Source organism: Oenanthe melanoleuca, chromosome 11, assembly GCF_029582105.1.
Source record: "Oenanthe melanoleuca isolate GR-GAL-2019-014 chromosome 11, OMel1.0, whole genome shotgun sequence".
In the NCBI taxonomy this organism is placed as follows: Eukaryota; Metazoa; Chordata; class Aves; order Passeriformes; family Muscicapidae; genus Oenanthe; species Oenanthe melanoleuca.
The window spans coordinates 3,730,960-3,747,898 of NC_079345.1; the positions used below are offsets into that span (position 1 = coordinate 3,730,960).

The 16,939-nt window shown below is 38.6% G+C and overlaps 1 protein-coding gene across 2 annotated transcripts in view; it reads right to left on the reverse strand.

Annotated features, from left to right (window-relative positions):
• CDH13 (cadherin 13) overlaps positions 1-16,939 on the reverse strand; it is a 425,128-nt gene that overhangs the window by 150,858 nt on the left and 257,331 nt on the right. The gene's annotated exons all lie outside the window — the stretch shown is intronic.

Sequence of the window (16,939 nt, forward strand, 5' to 3'; positions counted from 1 at the left end):
ATCAGTGTCAAAATGACATTTCCCTGTCACTCTTTATACACCCCATGTGATTGTCAGCTGGCTAAATGTGAGGAAGGATTTATTCTTGAATGATTTGCATGCATGTAATCATTTATGATATTGGCATATCAGCTGGGTATATGTCATTAAAAAAGGAATTTACTAAATGGCAGGTGTGAATGGCTGTAATTTATTCATTCTTTCTGCAATTCAGCTGTCAAAATTTCAGCCTAAAATTATATTGTTAAAAATAATAATAAAAAATAGATCCAATAACAGAGAATTGCTTTTTTTTCCCCCACCTAAGGACTAGAGGCAGCAATCACATTCTGCCCTAAATCATTTATCCAATCTTAAAATTGTTGTTGAAATGACACTAAGAGAGCTCTAGGAAAACAGAGAGGGAAACATCAGTGTCAAAACAATGATTTTTTTTTTTTTCCCAGTGAACTCTGGATATCAGTGCTGATTGTGTACTGCACTGGATAATAACTGCTGAGTCAGAGAGGGACCAAAATAACAAGGTGTGACCCCCAGAGTCCTGCCATGGCAGGGCTGGAGAAACAGAACTCTCAGTATATTTTACTTGGGTTTTTTTTTGTGAGACCTGTCTCTAGTTTTCCCCCAGAGGGTGTTTGGGCAGTGAACAGCCAAGGAATGGTCTTGGCCCTGAGCCCCCCTGAGGTCTGGACAACTTTCTCAGGAATGGGATTTTTGGGGTGTCCTGAGCAGGGCCAGGAGTTGGGCTGGATGATCCTGGTGGGTGTCTCCCAGCTCAGGACATTCTATTATTCTGTGATAGTTTTGCACAGTTGTCTCATCCCAGTTCAGTCAGGACTGAATCCATCTAATCAAACTATAGCCATGGCAAAATTAAACAATCTGATGGCACACCCACACTGCTGAAGAACACGAGTGGCTCTGCTAGTGTGGTTCATCCACTGCCCTAAAAGCTTTGAGGATGAGATGAATGATCCTCAAGGGTAGATAACAACTAATTTTTATTTTGGCTGGGGTTTAGGCACATTCTTGTTGTCATCATTCTGACCTGGCCAAATGCCAGGCAAGCCTGACCTTCACACCACCCACCCTCACTTAATTTGGTTCCAACCACCCTGATTCCCTCAATCCCTTGCTGGATCACCCCCATCTCTGTCTCACTCAACAATGAAGTCAATCTTGTGAGGGGCCAGGCTCAGCTCTTTTCCTGCCTCTCAATGAAATTGAGCCATTTCAGCACCTTGGAGGATCTGAGCCTTCTGGGGAAAATGAGAAAATTGCAGGAAAATAAATTGTTGGGATTTGAGGCTATAAAGCCTCCTTTCAAAAGCAATGAAAAGATGTCACTCAATAGCAGGACATGGCTTTGGACTTGGCTGATAATTTAGATGTTGGTGAACTTTGTCAGTTTACAAATGCCAAGAGAAACAGACACTAAATTCCATTAGCAATCCAGCAGCTTGGGGTTTCATTTTGAGGGAAAAAAACCAACCATACAATAAAAAAAAAAAAAAAAAGAAAAAAAAAAAAAAAAAAAAAAAAAAAAAGAGAAAGGGATGCACCCCCTAAACTTAAGGTCAAAACCCCTGGAGCCATGAACAAGATTTAAACCCAGGAAACAGACTGCTCACAGAGCACCACAGGAGTGATTTGTTAACAAAGCCATGTCTTAATGAAGGTGCAGACAGATCACCTAAACTAAATAAAAGTTCTCTTCCTGCCCCTGAAGTATCCTTCAGCTCTGTCTTATTGTTTTGATCTATCACAATTACTTAGAAAGGCAGCAGAGGCTGTGCCAAAACCAGAAAAACATCAGTACAGGCAGTCAGAAAAGGGATGTTCCAAAAGCTCACAAACCTCCAGTAGGTGTAGGAAGAAGCACATCATGAGAGAGATTGCCAAAGCTTTACAAAAACTCAGGTTTTTTTACAAAAACTCAGCCAGCTCTGGTTCTGCAGGAATACTGAGGTAAAGAAATGAAACTACACTTGGTCTCCATTCAGATAATGAAAGTGAGATCCAGTGTTTGGCTTGTGTTATTCTGGATGGAAACAAAAATACCAGAAGCAAAGATTAATACAAGGGAGACAAAAAAGCAATTACTTTTTAATAGATAAACAGTCATTCTGCACTTAAATTTTATCTTTATATACTCTATAAAGTTATATATGCATCTTCAACTCTAAAAGCTGATATTTTCACAATTTTCAGCTGTGATTGCTGAAAGATTTTAACACCCATTCTCAATAACTGGAGAAGGGCACTGCCCCCAAATGATGTCTGCTACTATTTCTTGTAACTTGACTTAAATATGGATTTGTTCTGCAAAGTTCAATTTCAGCAGGGCAGTTGTAGCCCTGCTGGAGGGACATTGAGTGGAGGGCTTGCATTAAACTCACAGAGTAAAATAACTCCTGTTGTACATTAGGGGTTCAAACCCAACCAATTCTCCCAAAACACACTAGAGCTGTTTAGAGAAGGTCTCTGCTTCAATTCCTCAATATTGTCCAAAAATTGACTGAGCCAAAGATATCTGGTGATGTCACCTGGACAGAACATGGCTTAGACACACAAAAGGCCACTGAAATCCACAGGGAGAGGATTTAACCAGAATTCAAATGAGAACTGAAACATCAGTGTTGTAGGAAATGTGGTTTTCCCCTTGCTAAATCATAAAAAAGATCCATTAATTTTTTTTTTTATTATTATTATTATTTGGCCACAATAATTGGAGGTATGTTGAATGCATGACTTGGATAGAACACTGTTACAGCAAAACTGAAATAATTTAACAGTAATTTCAGCATCCCAAATCACACATCCCAAGCAGACCGTGGAAAATGATCATTGTACTATTAAAAATAAAACATGCTCCAAAATGGTTTGAGTACTATGGATGAAATATAGCTTTCAAAATAAACATACATCCAGAAAGAATATCCTTGAATCTTAAAAGCTGTTAAAAGCTCTGACATTACTTGTTATTAAAGGATTCTTGTGAGTCTAGATGATTTTGTGATTTATCTTTATTTTCCTACTGTAGTTCCAAGTTCAACCTCCAATTTCATGCCAAAATGCTAAGCAATTAAGAAATTATTACACCCCACTGCTTCTGAATTTCTCTGTCCTTCAGTAAACTGCTAATTTAGCACCAAAATGGCACATTAGAGTGCTGGGCCCTGTGCTGTGGTTGGATCTTGATTTACAGGGTCCTGTGCAGTGTGATGCTGTGACAGAGCTGCACAAACCATTCACTGCTTCCACTTACAAAGAACATTTTTCTGGGACCCTGAGGACAAAATGTTTTGGGAGTTATTTTTCCCTTTCCAGACAACATCTGTGCACTGTCCTTGGCAAGGAGGTCCCACAGCTGGGGCTGGAAGGAAGAATGCCCAGTGCAGGAGGAAAGGCTGCTGATGGCATTTGGGGAAGGAGGGTTGGACTGGGAGAACATTCCAGACAGGGAATGAGCCATTTCTCCATCTCTTATCTGTCTAAAATGGAAAAGCAACAGATCTGGTCTGATTTTGTGACCTCGTGTGTGGATACTGGTGAAAGCCAGGGAAAGAAGCAGCTTGGATTTTCTCAGGCTGCTCAAGGAAAACATAAGAGACAGAATTATAAAAATGATTTAGCACCTGCTGGATGTGTGAGAACGTGATGTTTTTGTGAAAGCAGATGTTTACCAGGGGTGTCACCTGCCTTGCACCAATGACATCACTTCTGTCCTTGCTGCCACAATCTACTCTAGATAAGTGTGATTTGATTCTTTAATAAAGGGCTTTTTATTTCTCTTCTGCATGAAAGAAGTTTGTTTCTACATCCTTTTCTCCGCTCACCAAGCCTGATAGCAACACACATGGAAAAGCAATGGATCTGGTCTGACTTTTGTACAAACATAGGAAAGCAATGGATCTGGTCTGATTTTTGTGACCATGTGGCCTCAAAGCAGGGACTTGGAGCATTGGCTCTCCTGGAGGGAATGTGATCCTGTGTTTTCCAGGCCCCTCTGGCACAGTAGCTGCAGAGTGAATGATACTGCTTTGGGAAAAAAAAAACAACAACTTGTTGTGATCATTTTTTTTCTGTACATTCTCTACTGTAGCTTTTGGCAATTGCCTACTTGTTTGAATTATCTCCCAATTAATGAGTTTGCAGGGAACTACCAGCCAAAATTTCATTTAATAGCTTCTCCTCTTAGTACTTTTCCAATTTTTTCCCCTACTCTCCAACAGCTCGTTGTCTCTGTTAGATGTTCAACCTGGTATGTATCATTTTAGCTTTCATTTAATTGCTTTTGACTTTCAGTTGCCACAGTGCCCTTTTTCATGTAATAACAGGCACCAAGGACTGCCAGCAAAGCTGTGAATTTTCAAGGGTTACTGCAGTTTTTTTCTCCTGTAAATCTATTCCTTATGATAAAAGGAACAGTATACATCTGTTCTGCAATAGAGAACTCATTATCTTTTGGGGCTTCTATTAGCTACAAGCTGTGCAACATATTTTTTTGTGCAAAGGATGGTCATTTGCAAGTGAAGTAGGGGATCTGTTGGATACATTTAGCAAGAGATTTCCTTTGTAATTTCTACGGTCGGAGCTCAGTGTTAAAAAGTTAAGATATTAATGACAAAAAAACCCACCAAAAAAAAAAATTCACAGCTAAAAAAATTATAAAAGGTCCAAGTTGTCTGCAGTTCACCAGAGGCCATGAAGAAAAAAGGTTAAATGAGGCAGAAATAAAGAACAGGCTATGCTTGTATAGGGTGACCTCATAACCATCAGTGTGTAAATATATGTCCTTTTTCTTACTCTTTTCATTTCTCACTTACAGCTTAAGTGAGGCATTAGGAAAGGTATAAAGTTTTAGCACTATGGTTTTTCAGTAAATTTAATGCAGTGGAATGATGTCACCTTCAGTAGTTCTTGAATATCATTAGTAGGTGTCTCCCAGCCTCTGGAGATCTCTATTTCAGAGATGCTTTAATTATTCCTAAACTATTCTTAACAGAAATTAGCACATCAAAGCAATGAGAAACCAATGAGAAAAAATTCCCTTTGTAGAAGTGCTCAAGTTCATCTATTAAGCCTGTGTGATTATAAAAGGTAACAATTCTGGAAAAGTCATGCAAAAAGAGGACATAGAGTGATGAAATTTTTTTTTTCCACTCCTAAAAAATCAGTTAAGTGAAATTCCTTCAAAACTCTCAATGTTTTATAGACAGGCTGCTGGAATGTAATTTTTCAGAATGTGTACTCACATACACATAGATATATATATATATATGTGTGTGTGTGTATAAATAAAATTCTTCTTTAGGAAGGCACACAGGGCAGCCTTAACTTAGTTTTCTCTGCACATGGTCCTCTTATTTACATGAAAGAGGCAAAATCAATCCCTGCTGCTATTTAGTAGCATCAGCTTTGAATTCAGCTCTTTGACAAGAGCTTTGTCCACACCTCAGTGAAAGAACCTGGACACCTGACAGTTTGATTTTGAAAATAATTCCAGGATGGATTAACATACTAAAACCAAGAAATAAGAGCATTCAGTTATAATCAGTCATCTGATAATTCCACTCCATAAAGGAGAGGTGCCAATAATTCCTGTCCTCCAATGCCACAGCTGAAATTCTTGTTAGCAGAGGTCTCAAGGCAAAGGAGTTCCAGATCATTGGGCATTTGATGTCACTTTAATGTTTAGGGAGGCAGCTGAGGAAATATATTGGCTTATACTCCTCTCATTCATCATAAACAGAATTTATAGGCCAAATGAAGGACCAGGTTTCCTTTTTTAATAGATGCCTGCAATGTTATTTCCATGGCATAAAGTATAATTAAATTCAAATATTCATCCTATTAAACATTTCAACTTTAGTTTGAATCAAGTGCAGAGATACATTTGCTGGCTCTCTCTGCCAAGCTGCCTGTCTGCAGAGAAGATTAACAAGGGAGACAGGCTGGGAAGCAGATTCATCCCAGCACTTGTGGATTTTCAGATTAGATTGGCCATTTCTTTTTATGCAAAATGTAAAGATATCTGCAATTACCCCTGAGAGAAAGCTAAGCACTTGTAGGTTATGATTGATATGGCAGATCAACTGTATCAACTGATATCTACTGTATAGAGACACAGCAGTGCCTTTCCTGTTACTCGATATTCAAATTAGTCCCTGCTAACTTTGTCACAAATCTGATTTACCAGCAGGGTAAAAATTTGCTTTCCTCACTCATGCCCTCCTGAAACAAGCCCACAATCAATAAACCATATTTTGTCCCTCTCCTGAGAAGGAACACGTGTTTGATCTGGGGATGGGTGTGCTTGGATGTGCCTCTGCTCTTTGGCCCCTCAATGAAAAATCACAGCACTGTTGGCAAAGCAATGATGTCACTGTGCAATGGACATGCAGGAAGATTTGCCATTATCTGCTCTTAAATTCACTAAACTGAAAGTTGAGCAATTTCATCAAAGACACATTTTCAACTATCACCAGGCTGGGGAGGTGACCCAGCTTCTCCATGGTAGAACAGAAGTCATGACAGAACCTGTGACACACAAAACACAACAAGGACAATTCCTACACTCTCTAGTAGTGAAGGATAAAAACATAAAATAAAATAAAATAAAATAAAATAAAATAAAATAAAATAAAATAAAATAAAATAAAATAAAATAAAATAAAATAAAATAAAATAAAATAAAATAAAATAAAATAAAATCTGTGCTGCTCACACCATGCAATTTTCCTCTACAAACTTTTGTTGCCACAGTAATAAATGCTCTGAGAACAACAATCAGAATTAGACTCTCAAATCCTACAAGCGTTGCAAAACCATGTTTAAAATTGCATTTTGAGACTGAAATTGTAACCTCAGGAAGGAAATTCCTTGAGTTGCTTTCCAGTCCTTTCCCCATTGTTCAGTAGCATTGAAGACTATCAAGACTTCCTCCAAAAGTGCTAGATATGGAAACTTCTAACAAAAAAATCTGAATCTCTTGGACCTGGCAGGCTTTCTGTCTGGAGAACCCAGATGAAACATCCTTCTGGAGAGCACTTGCATCTTCCCCCCCTGAAAGAGGAAATTCCCTGGCCCAGAGTCACCAGAGGAGTCTGCAGAGACAGCACAAGGCTTTGCTGGGGCAATCTCCTATCTCCTGTCCACAGCACCAGGTGTGTTTGTTCTTCCTTTTTTTAAAATTTTATATCTTTTAATTCCTCCTCTGTTCCAGACCTAGACTTTGCAGAATCTGAAGAGCAGCCTTTGGAGAGCAGATTGAAGAGGATGTGCAGAGCTGATTAAATGACAACTGTTAGGTTAGAGAACTTTAAGAATCTCAGATTGAATTTTATATGAGTGTAAAGGACAGCATTAGCAATATAATTTTTAAAGAAGAAATGTGCCAATCTGCCTGCAGATTACCAATTAAAATTTTTTCACTCTGGCAGTGATCTTGCAAAGTTATCAAAGAACATTTGAATTGAAGTTAGATAACCACCAACCCTAAACAAAATGATCTTTATTCTAAGATAGTAGAGCAGCATGCAGCACATACAAATCCATGCCATTTTATATCTGTCTGCTTTCCAGTTCCCACTGAACCATCCCCTAACACCCAGTGTCCAGCAAATCCTTAGTCTGGCTCCTCCTGCAGCTCTCTCCCAGCTTTAGACCTTTCCTTATCTCTGCAGAATTATAACATACATATATCTCTTTAGATCTTTGCTTATCTCTTTGGTAGTAGAGAAAATGGAAATTGTTTGGGGAATCCTGGACCTACAAATGACACTGGGAGTTCAGAAGCTGTTACATTGCACTGCTCTCAATATTCTGGGTTGCAGTTCTGGGTGAAAATGGACTCTTTAAAAGGCAGGACATTAAAGGTTATTTGAGCTTTCTTGGAAGAAATGGGGACAGATCATTTTACAGTTAATTTTGTAGAGTAGTTTGCCTTGTTGTCCACAGAACTCCCAAATAACCAAGTTTACAAAGTCTGTTACCCAATATAAATTAATTGTACCATCAGCTTGGTTTTTAGTGAGTGTTTTCATTGTGAGACCACTAAAAATCCTGTAGATAAACACAGCTTGAGTCAGTGTCTGACACATTTCCAGTCTGCCATTAGCTCATCTGTGGTAAATAACACAGGAAAAAACATGTAAAAAGCAAAGCCATGTGCTGAACCAAAAGCAAAAAAGCAACTTGTGCCACTGGTGTTACTGGGGCAAGAGCTATTAAAGACAAGCAGTAAACACTATTAAGGTTTGTCAGTAAAATACATTTTTGTGTTTAATTCTGCTCCCAGTCCCTGGTTTATTCACTCCACCCTCTTTCCCTCCCATCCCCTGCACACACAGAATGGACTCTGCAGCCCTGCCCGTGGCATTTCCTGCCTTTTCTGCCCAGCTGTGATCATCAAAACCATTCAGGAAGGTTTTGTCAGATTAATTAACAGAAGCCAAAAACGCTGAGCAGGCTCTAACCTTTCTAATTTCATGGTGAATAAAACAGAAGTAACACAGATGATTGTCTCACAGGGAGAAACTCCAGACCCACACAAGGTTTAGTAATCCTGAAATATTTATGGAGACAGACACAGTGAATGTTATGTCACTGAGATCAGGAAAAGAGCAGCTTTTCCTGCTCATGTGGAAACTGAATATATATATATTATAATATATATATATATAAAATTATATATATATAAAATTATATATATAAATATAATTATAGAATATATATTATATATGTATATTCCTTCCTGTTTACCAATTCTCTTAATTTTATTTCACCTTCCTTTACCCAACATAACAGGTGGGTATAATGTCAAAAACTGCATAAAAAATAAATGGAGTAAACTTGGCAATTTGTACTGCATTTATGTATTTTATAAAGGTATCTTTATAGAAAACTTCATCTTAACTTTTATCTTTTCACCTCGGAATTGGGTGGTTTTTATGGTATAAATATTCATGCTTTTTACCCAGATTTGTGTTTAAAGTAAAAGAATATTTGCTAAAAACAAGCAAATTAAAAGCATACACAAGTGAAGTGATAAGAAGATCAAGTCAAAACCAAATCTAATCTTATTAAAGTAAGACTTAGCTTGTTCAGTGGATACAACGACAGAATGGTGAAACTAAAAATGAGTATTCAAAGCCAAAAGATCAATTATCTTAATGAAATATAAGAATTAAAAGAAATATATAGTACAAAGAAATGTTTCCTTTTAAATTTAAAAAAAATATTTTGTAATTTTATAAAGCAGAAAAACATTCAAAACAGAATGGAAGATAGTTGGTTCCCCTTTTTCCCTGTTTTAAGTTAAAAATATTCCTCAAATGTGATAAAAACTGTGCTATATTTCAGGGTGCCAAAACTGCAGATTTGAGATCCTGTTGTGCACCCAGGTCATGACTGAGCAGAGCTTCCAATGCAGAAAAACAAGTAAATAAATGAGCAAACCAGACATGAATCAAGAGCAAATAGAGAGAATTAGAACTTGGAATTCCCATTCCTTCATTCCACTTCTCTGTAGCCCAACATGACCATTACAAGAATTGGGTATCCATGATTCAGCAGGATGTGATTTAAAAGTCTAACCAACCAAACATTCTTGCCTTCTTTTTTTCTTTCTTTTTAAATTTTTAATTTTATTTTTTTTATGGATATTCATTATACTTGGAAATTGGGCACTGCTCTTTAAACATTTTTAAGGCTGAACTTTAGTCTGGAGTTTGATGGCAAAGCTCCCAATGTATTCCCCAGAAGCTGTGTTTCACCTGGGAGTGAACAATATTTTTAAAGAATAAAATCACCCTCAAACTTCTTTAAGCAGACTTTTTATCTCAATATTGCCTCTATTATAATGATAATGTGTGCCAATATCACCATTTAGGTTTCTAGGGCCATTTTAAAAAAACATTAGTAACTCATTAAATATCACATTTAAAGTATTACATACTCCTCCAGTAATTAGGGAGAACTATTAATTCCCTGTATATTTTTACAAAATTACACATGCTCTGCTAAGAATAAATGTGATAAAGATAACACTGGGTTCAACATTATTCAGCATTTAAAGATTAATTTACATAATGTAAATATTTATGTAGCCTTGAGCACAGTGGGACTGAGGAATTCTGAACCCTGTGCATTTCATTCCCTCTAATTTTGCAGAGTTACATCCTGCAGGACACTTGGGAGATCCTTGGTGGGGTTCATATTGTGTATTAAAAACTAAAATATAACATGGACTTTTTAAAACTCAGGACATTCTTCTAGAACTACCTAAGAATCTCTTAATGGTCTTTTTTCTGTAGATTTTTATTTTCATTGCTAAAGGATTCAGGGCTGCTCTTCATTGGAGCTCTCCCAAATGTGCTTTGGTTTATAAATCCCAAAGGTTTATGATTCTCTTCACAGGGGAACATGACTGATAGCAAGAAACAAAGATTTTATTCTTCTTTTCCCTTCTATGCTGAGCATTGCTTTTTCAGACACAAAGAGGAATGGTAATAATATATAATTTACATATAAATCTACATTCATACATATATCATCTACCTACATGGAGTCACTATTTTCTCACTAACATATATACTCCAGCCTCCAGTGAGGCCAGCTTGCTCTCTCTGCTTCCTGTCAGACCTGCACACACACAATGCACTTTTTGTCAACCATCTCTGTTGACATCCCAAATAATAAATGAATTTGTTTCATCTACAAGACGTAATTTTCGTGTTTTTAATAATTTTAAATCTCAACACGGATAACACAGAGTTATTTGTCTGACTCTGAAAGGAACCTTCAGAACTGAGAATACAAGCCTTTAAGTAACATTAAATCTCAAGCACATTTATGAATTAATTTATGAAATTTATGAATTAGGATCTACACACTCCTGGTACATGATGAGCACGTCCAAACACCATCATTCACCTTTTCAAGCCAACAGAAAATATGTCCATAGCAACTTGCAGTCACCAGCTGAGGCAGCCATTCCCAACCAGGCAAAAAAAAATTAATTGGCAAACAAGGATTTATTTTCTTGCAACAACTGCTCTGTCTTATGTCAGTGCTCTCCAAAACTGGTCTGAAAAATTCAAGAGATGTGTTTAAAAGTAAACATATGAAGATATAAGTGCTCAGAAAACTTAAGGAAAAATTAGGAGTCAGTACCTCAGAGCAGCTTTCATGGGTCCCATCCCCTACAGTGATTTGCAACAAAAGACACTGAATATGGATTTACATGTATTTCAAAAAGTGACATCTACCAACACACAGAAATATACATTTCTTGGCAGCTTATGGGCAATAGAATTCCTACTGTGTCACAGACCACAAGGTCACAACTCCCATCAAAGCTGAGACTATCAAAGCCACTTCAGACACCTAAGATGCTCGCCTGAAAATATTTCTTACACATTAAAAAAAAAAATAAAATCCCTGAATCAGTACCCTTTAAGAAATAAATTTAACAAAAAATAAAGTTACAAAGATACATCTTGTGGAGTTTGCAATTTAGCACATGAGAAAACACGCAGCCTGTGTGATGCAGGAGAGGTCAGCAGTGCTGTAAGGCAGAATTATTTCAATTCCTGCTTTATCCACGCTCAGCCTGTGCCCTCACAGCTCTGAGACTATTCCTCAACACGAGCCAGAAGCAGGGCAGGGTCACTGAGGTGAGGAAACTTGCTGCTCTGGAATCCCAGATTTGCTGCAGCCACGGGGAAGGAAAAGATTCTACAAGAGATCAGAGAGAAGCCACGGGACAAAGGGTGGGTGGAGTGCTGCAAGCACAGTGGCCACCAACTTCTCCTCATGGCCAGCAGCCCCTGCAAACATTTCTGTGCTTGTCTCTCCACACCCCCAGTGACTGATAAACACAGTGGAGTGTTGATTTTTTAATTATTTTTTTTTTTTGCTTTTTATTTCCCCATTAAAAATAGCACATTTTTCCCCAGTCTATTTTCAGTGGGGGGAAAAAAAAAAATAAATTTGCAGTTGCAATTTTTGACCAGGACTTTCATTTCTTGAAAGTATCTCCCCATTTGCACTACAAAGCAAAGATGAAAGGTGTTAATTTTTTTAGCTACTGGATGAAAGTAAATGCTGCATAATGGTGGAAGTTGTAGCAAGGCTGCAGGAGATCTGTGAATACATCTATGGACGAAAACTAAATGGATCCACTGAGTAAATCCTGCCACTTGCAGGAAGACATTTAGAAATAAACTGGCTGCTTCTGGTTTTCTCAGAAATTTGACCTAAATTAGAATTTTGGGAGAGTGAGTTGGTACATTCCCTTCAGCTTCTAGTTGTTCTGGCCCTGGATCATAAAGAATGAAAGACAAAAGCTGGCAGTAAATTTGCACATCTTTAAAACAGAAGTGAGCAGAAAGATTCCCCATGCCCAAAAAAATCTTTGTGTCCCTTCTCTCCATGCACTGGAATGAGGAGACAGCCTCAGCTGCAAAGTGACACATCCCAGCAGGAAAACTGTCAAGGAGAGGAGGATTTAAGGACATCCCATGGCAATCACCACTGCCACATCTGCTGCCAAGGCTCTCTGAAGCAGCCACATCCCACTGTCTCTTGATCTCTGAAGTCCCTTCAATCTGGGAAAAAAGTGTGCTCTAGTGCAGGCTTGAGACAACAGAATAAACCAAACTAGTATCTGTGAGAAAAACCACAGAAAGTTTCACTGGAGCACAAGTCCTCAGTGCTTAGCATCAGGCCATTAAAATTCTTGGCAGCAGCTCACAGTCCAGGCTTGCCAATGGCCCACTTCTCATGCAGCCTATTTTTATTTAGGGAAAAAAACCCCTTCAGAACATCCTGAATATTAAACCTTTCTTCAAGCTGTAATGATCAGGGAGATTAGCTCTGATCAGCAGTTTTAGGCCATATGTAAATTCGGTGTCCCTAGGCAGAGCACCTCACCATGAAATATCCTTCTTTCCTCCCTTTGGCTGCCAGGAATAAGGAGGCTGCTCCACAGATCCTCATTAGTTTTGCTCCACACCACCTCTTTAGCATTCAACAGGTTGTAATTCCTGGCCCTGTGAGGGACTAGCCTGCAGCTAAGGTATACCAGATTGGCAAGAGAAAATCCACAATCACAAAGAAACCTTTACTTCTTTCAGTTTCTCTTAATTAACACTTTCTTTTAATGTTTTCACTCCTTTGGCTGCTGCAGCCCAAGCAAATTTAGAAGTATTTAAGCAGCATCACCACTACCCATCCTCACAGCTTATGAAAAGGATAAAATCTATAAGCTAAGGAAGATTTTTTTTTTTCTTCTACTCCAGCACACAGTGTTTAAACACCTCAGGGCACACCAAAGAACCAGAAGGATGTACCAGCACTGAGTAAATATCACAACACTTTTTGTGGAACAATATATTTAATATAGAGCCGTGGTGGGCATGAACAAACTCCCTGCTACAGCCTGGGCAGGAGAGCATCTCTCCCTGGATGAGGTCTGAGGAAACAATCTCTGCCTTTATCAGGAAAGTTGATTTTGTTTCATTTAGGAGAGAGACGTCTCCATTGAGCAGCAGAGCTCTCTGAACAAAGGTTCTTTGAGAAATGGTTTCCAAATTGTGGTGCCTGGCAGGAGGTGGCACAATCAGCAGCTGGGGCTGTGCCTGTGCTCTGAGCACTGCATGGACTCCTCTGCTCACTCTGTTTTGAAGAGAAGTTAATAATGCTGTAACTGCTGCTTTAATCTATAAAGTGATCCAGGAAAACACTCGGAATTTTGATGTCCTTCCCCTACACTTCCCTGTTGGAATAGCTGCTCTTAAAGGAACTGACAGGCAAATTGCAATCTGCAAAGCAGAAAGAGGGCAAAAACAGAAGGCTTGCCTGCCTGCTTGCTTCCAAAAGGATTCTTCAGCTTGAAGGGAAAAAAAAATTTAAAAAGAGAAAAGAAAAATGAGTTAAAACTTTATTCAATAGCAATGAAGCCTGAAGCTGATAATTTCAGCTTTCTGGGATACAGCTGTAGCAATGAGAAAATAAGAGCCCAAAGGATGGATAAACTATATTATCTTAACTAGCAAAGGCAAGCCTTCAAAAAAGGAAATTGGAAAAGAAAAGCTATACTATTAGCTTCTTTTTTCCCTGTCTAAGAAAATACGATCAAATTTTCAATTCTTTAGTTCTCTCCTAGTGAGCCTGCAGCACACACCAAGCCTGCTGAAAGTGTAACCTCCCCAAATGGAACTGCCAAATAAGCAAGATTACAACAAGCCCAAGAGGCACGTCTATCTTTTGGTCTTATAATTATTTTGAGTACTGTAGGTTTGTTTTTTTTTCTAACAGTAGCTATGATAGAGTTCAGCTCAAAATCAAGAAGGCAAAACTGTTTAAATTAAAAAAGCCAAGAAGTTTGCAAAACAATGCTCACTAGTGTGTCCAAACAATAATGTCTGCAATTTCATGATCCATTGCCCTGTCTGTTAAAACATGCTGATGTTTCTCCTCTGCTCCTGTTTTCCAGGGCCCTTCTCTGCCACAGCTGGGAACTCAGCTCCTATGGCAAATTTTGGCCAATCAGGTTTGGGGACCACTCATCCCATCTGCACAAAATGTTGACACAAGGAGATCAGTGCTGCCCATGGTACATTGATTACATTTATTGCTAACTTTGCTTGCTAAACCTGCATCTGTTTTGATAACCTTGTGCAGCAGCAATGGTAGGCAGTGCAAAATCCATTTGCTCACAGCCACACCAGGGACATTGCAGGATTTCAAGTCCTTCCATTAAGAGAATTACATTATTGCAGTGTTATTTCTATTTTTTTCTGTTTGAATGAATATTCATTCAGTGTCTGGCCACTATTTACCAGAAATTCTCTGAGTGGTTGTAGGGTATGAACCTTCTCTCCAACACGATTTATCTGAGCAGTCCTTCCACTTGTTCATATTTTTGCAGAATTTGTCAGACCAAAACCTGAAACCACTTTTACTTAGCTGCTGCTGGCACTGGAATTTCTGTTTCTCAGTGGAATGCAGATCCCAGCTCCCAAGCACCCAGAGACCATTTTTTTCTGCCTTAAGACATTGAACTGCTGTCTCTTAGTGCAAGAACCCAAAGCAAGTTCCACTGAAATACATCAGCAGGGTGCTCACTCCTTTTACATTCACCCTCATAAAAAGGAGGGATGGGGAATTTTATAGAGCAGCTAGTGACAGGACAGGGGTATGGTTTTAAACTGAAGAAGGGCAGGTTTAGATGGGATTTTGGGAAGAAATTGTTCCCTGGGAGGGTGGGGAGGCACAGGGTGCCCAGAGCAGATGTGGCTGCCCCTGGATCCCTGGAATGTCCAAGGTCAGGTTGGATACTGGGGCTTGGAGCAGCCTGGGATGGTGGAAAACGTCTCTGCTCATGGCAGGGATGGGTGGGATGAATTTAATGTCCCTTCAACCCAAACCTTTCCATGATTCTGATTCCAGATCTATCTCAACCCCAGCCCAACCCTGCAAAGGTTAAAATTCCTCTGGCTGGCACTTGCACAGCCTGTGGGAGGAAGAACCTATTCTTGCATAGAAAAGGAAACTCTACAGTGTTTAATAGTTTGATTTGCTATTATGTGCTACTGCATAAGTTTTATTCTAATATCATGCAACTGCTGTGATTGCATTTTTATAATTGGTGCTCTGCCCCAGAGGAGAACTTTTTGAAGAGTAAAAAATGCTACCTAGGTGCTGACTCAGAGAATTTACAGAGTGCTTTGGGTAGCAGTACTTAAGCATGAAGTTTTCCAGCAAAGGTGCTGCAGGTGCTGAGGAATTCAAACTGCCACATCAATGGCGTTAATTAATGGTTCATGCAACAAAATACAAAAGAAAATTAAGGCAGTGATTTAAATCCTGAAAGTAAAGTCCCATACAGAGTTGAGCTGAGATGCTGACAACCCTCTGAAATTTTGTATATTCTAAGAAATCCAGGCCCCCATTATGGCCAGGTTCTGAATCAAAGAGCTGGTGGTGTAGCAGGAATGGTTTTTGCTGTGCTAAACAGGGATGGGTGCCAATTTCATCTCCAAAACTCAGATTTGTAGTACATGGGCTTTTAGCAATAGTGAGCCTGGATGAATTTCACTGACATTCCCCTTGATTTCACAACATGCCAATCCCAGCTGACACAAGTTGTCATTTAAGAGCAAACCACAGAGGGATCTTTCATGGACACTCCTTCCAAACTTCTCAGACACACCACAGGAGCACAGGGTTGATGGCAAGAAATGACAGATAAAAAACTTTTAAATAACACCTCTTTAAAAATTTACAGCTCCTTTAAAGAAAGATACTGCATTTATAACCTCTAATGGTAAAAGAGAACGACTGTTCAAGAGATTCCTTTTTAATCAAACATCATGAAATTCAGATTGTAAAAACATACTGAGACTGGCAATATTTTCAAAGCCCAAAGGTTGTCACTATAGATGAGAGGCTTCTGCTTGGAGCAACAAATAACACATCTTCATTTGAGAGAAGTAAAAAGAGTTTGACAAAATGAATGTGCAGAGTTGGGGGGTTTGGGTTGCTTTTTTTAAAAAAAAAAACTTTGGTTTTGGTATTTTTTTTGCCCCCACTTGGGGAAAATACATTTTTCTTACATCCCTCTGTGAGATCAACTAAACTCTGCCCTTTTAGAGTCTAAAGCAGTGAGGCCAAGAAACACAATTTCCATGTGTGCTTAATAAAATTACACCCTCGAGTAGACTGGAAAAAAATTCATAATATATTAATTGAATGAGTAATCATATGACCCCATGGACAAGACCTGCAGTGTATTGCAAATTATTTCATTAATTAAAGTAGCTTTGTCTTGAGGTGTGTCTCTCAATTTCAAAACCGTGTTAAAAATAAATTTCCCTGCCAAGTTTCCTGACAATGCTTTTGATGATTAAAATGAAATGACATTAAAAGT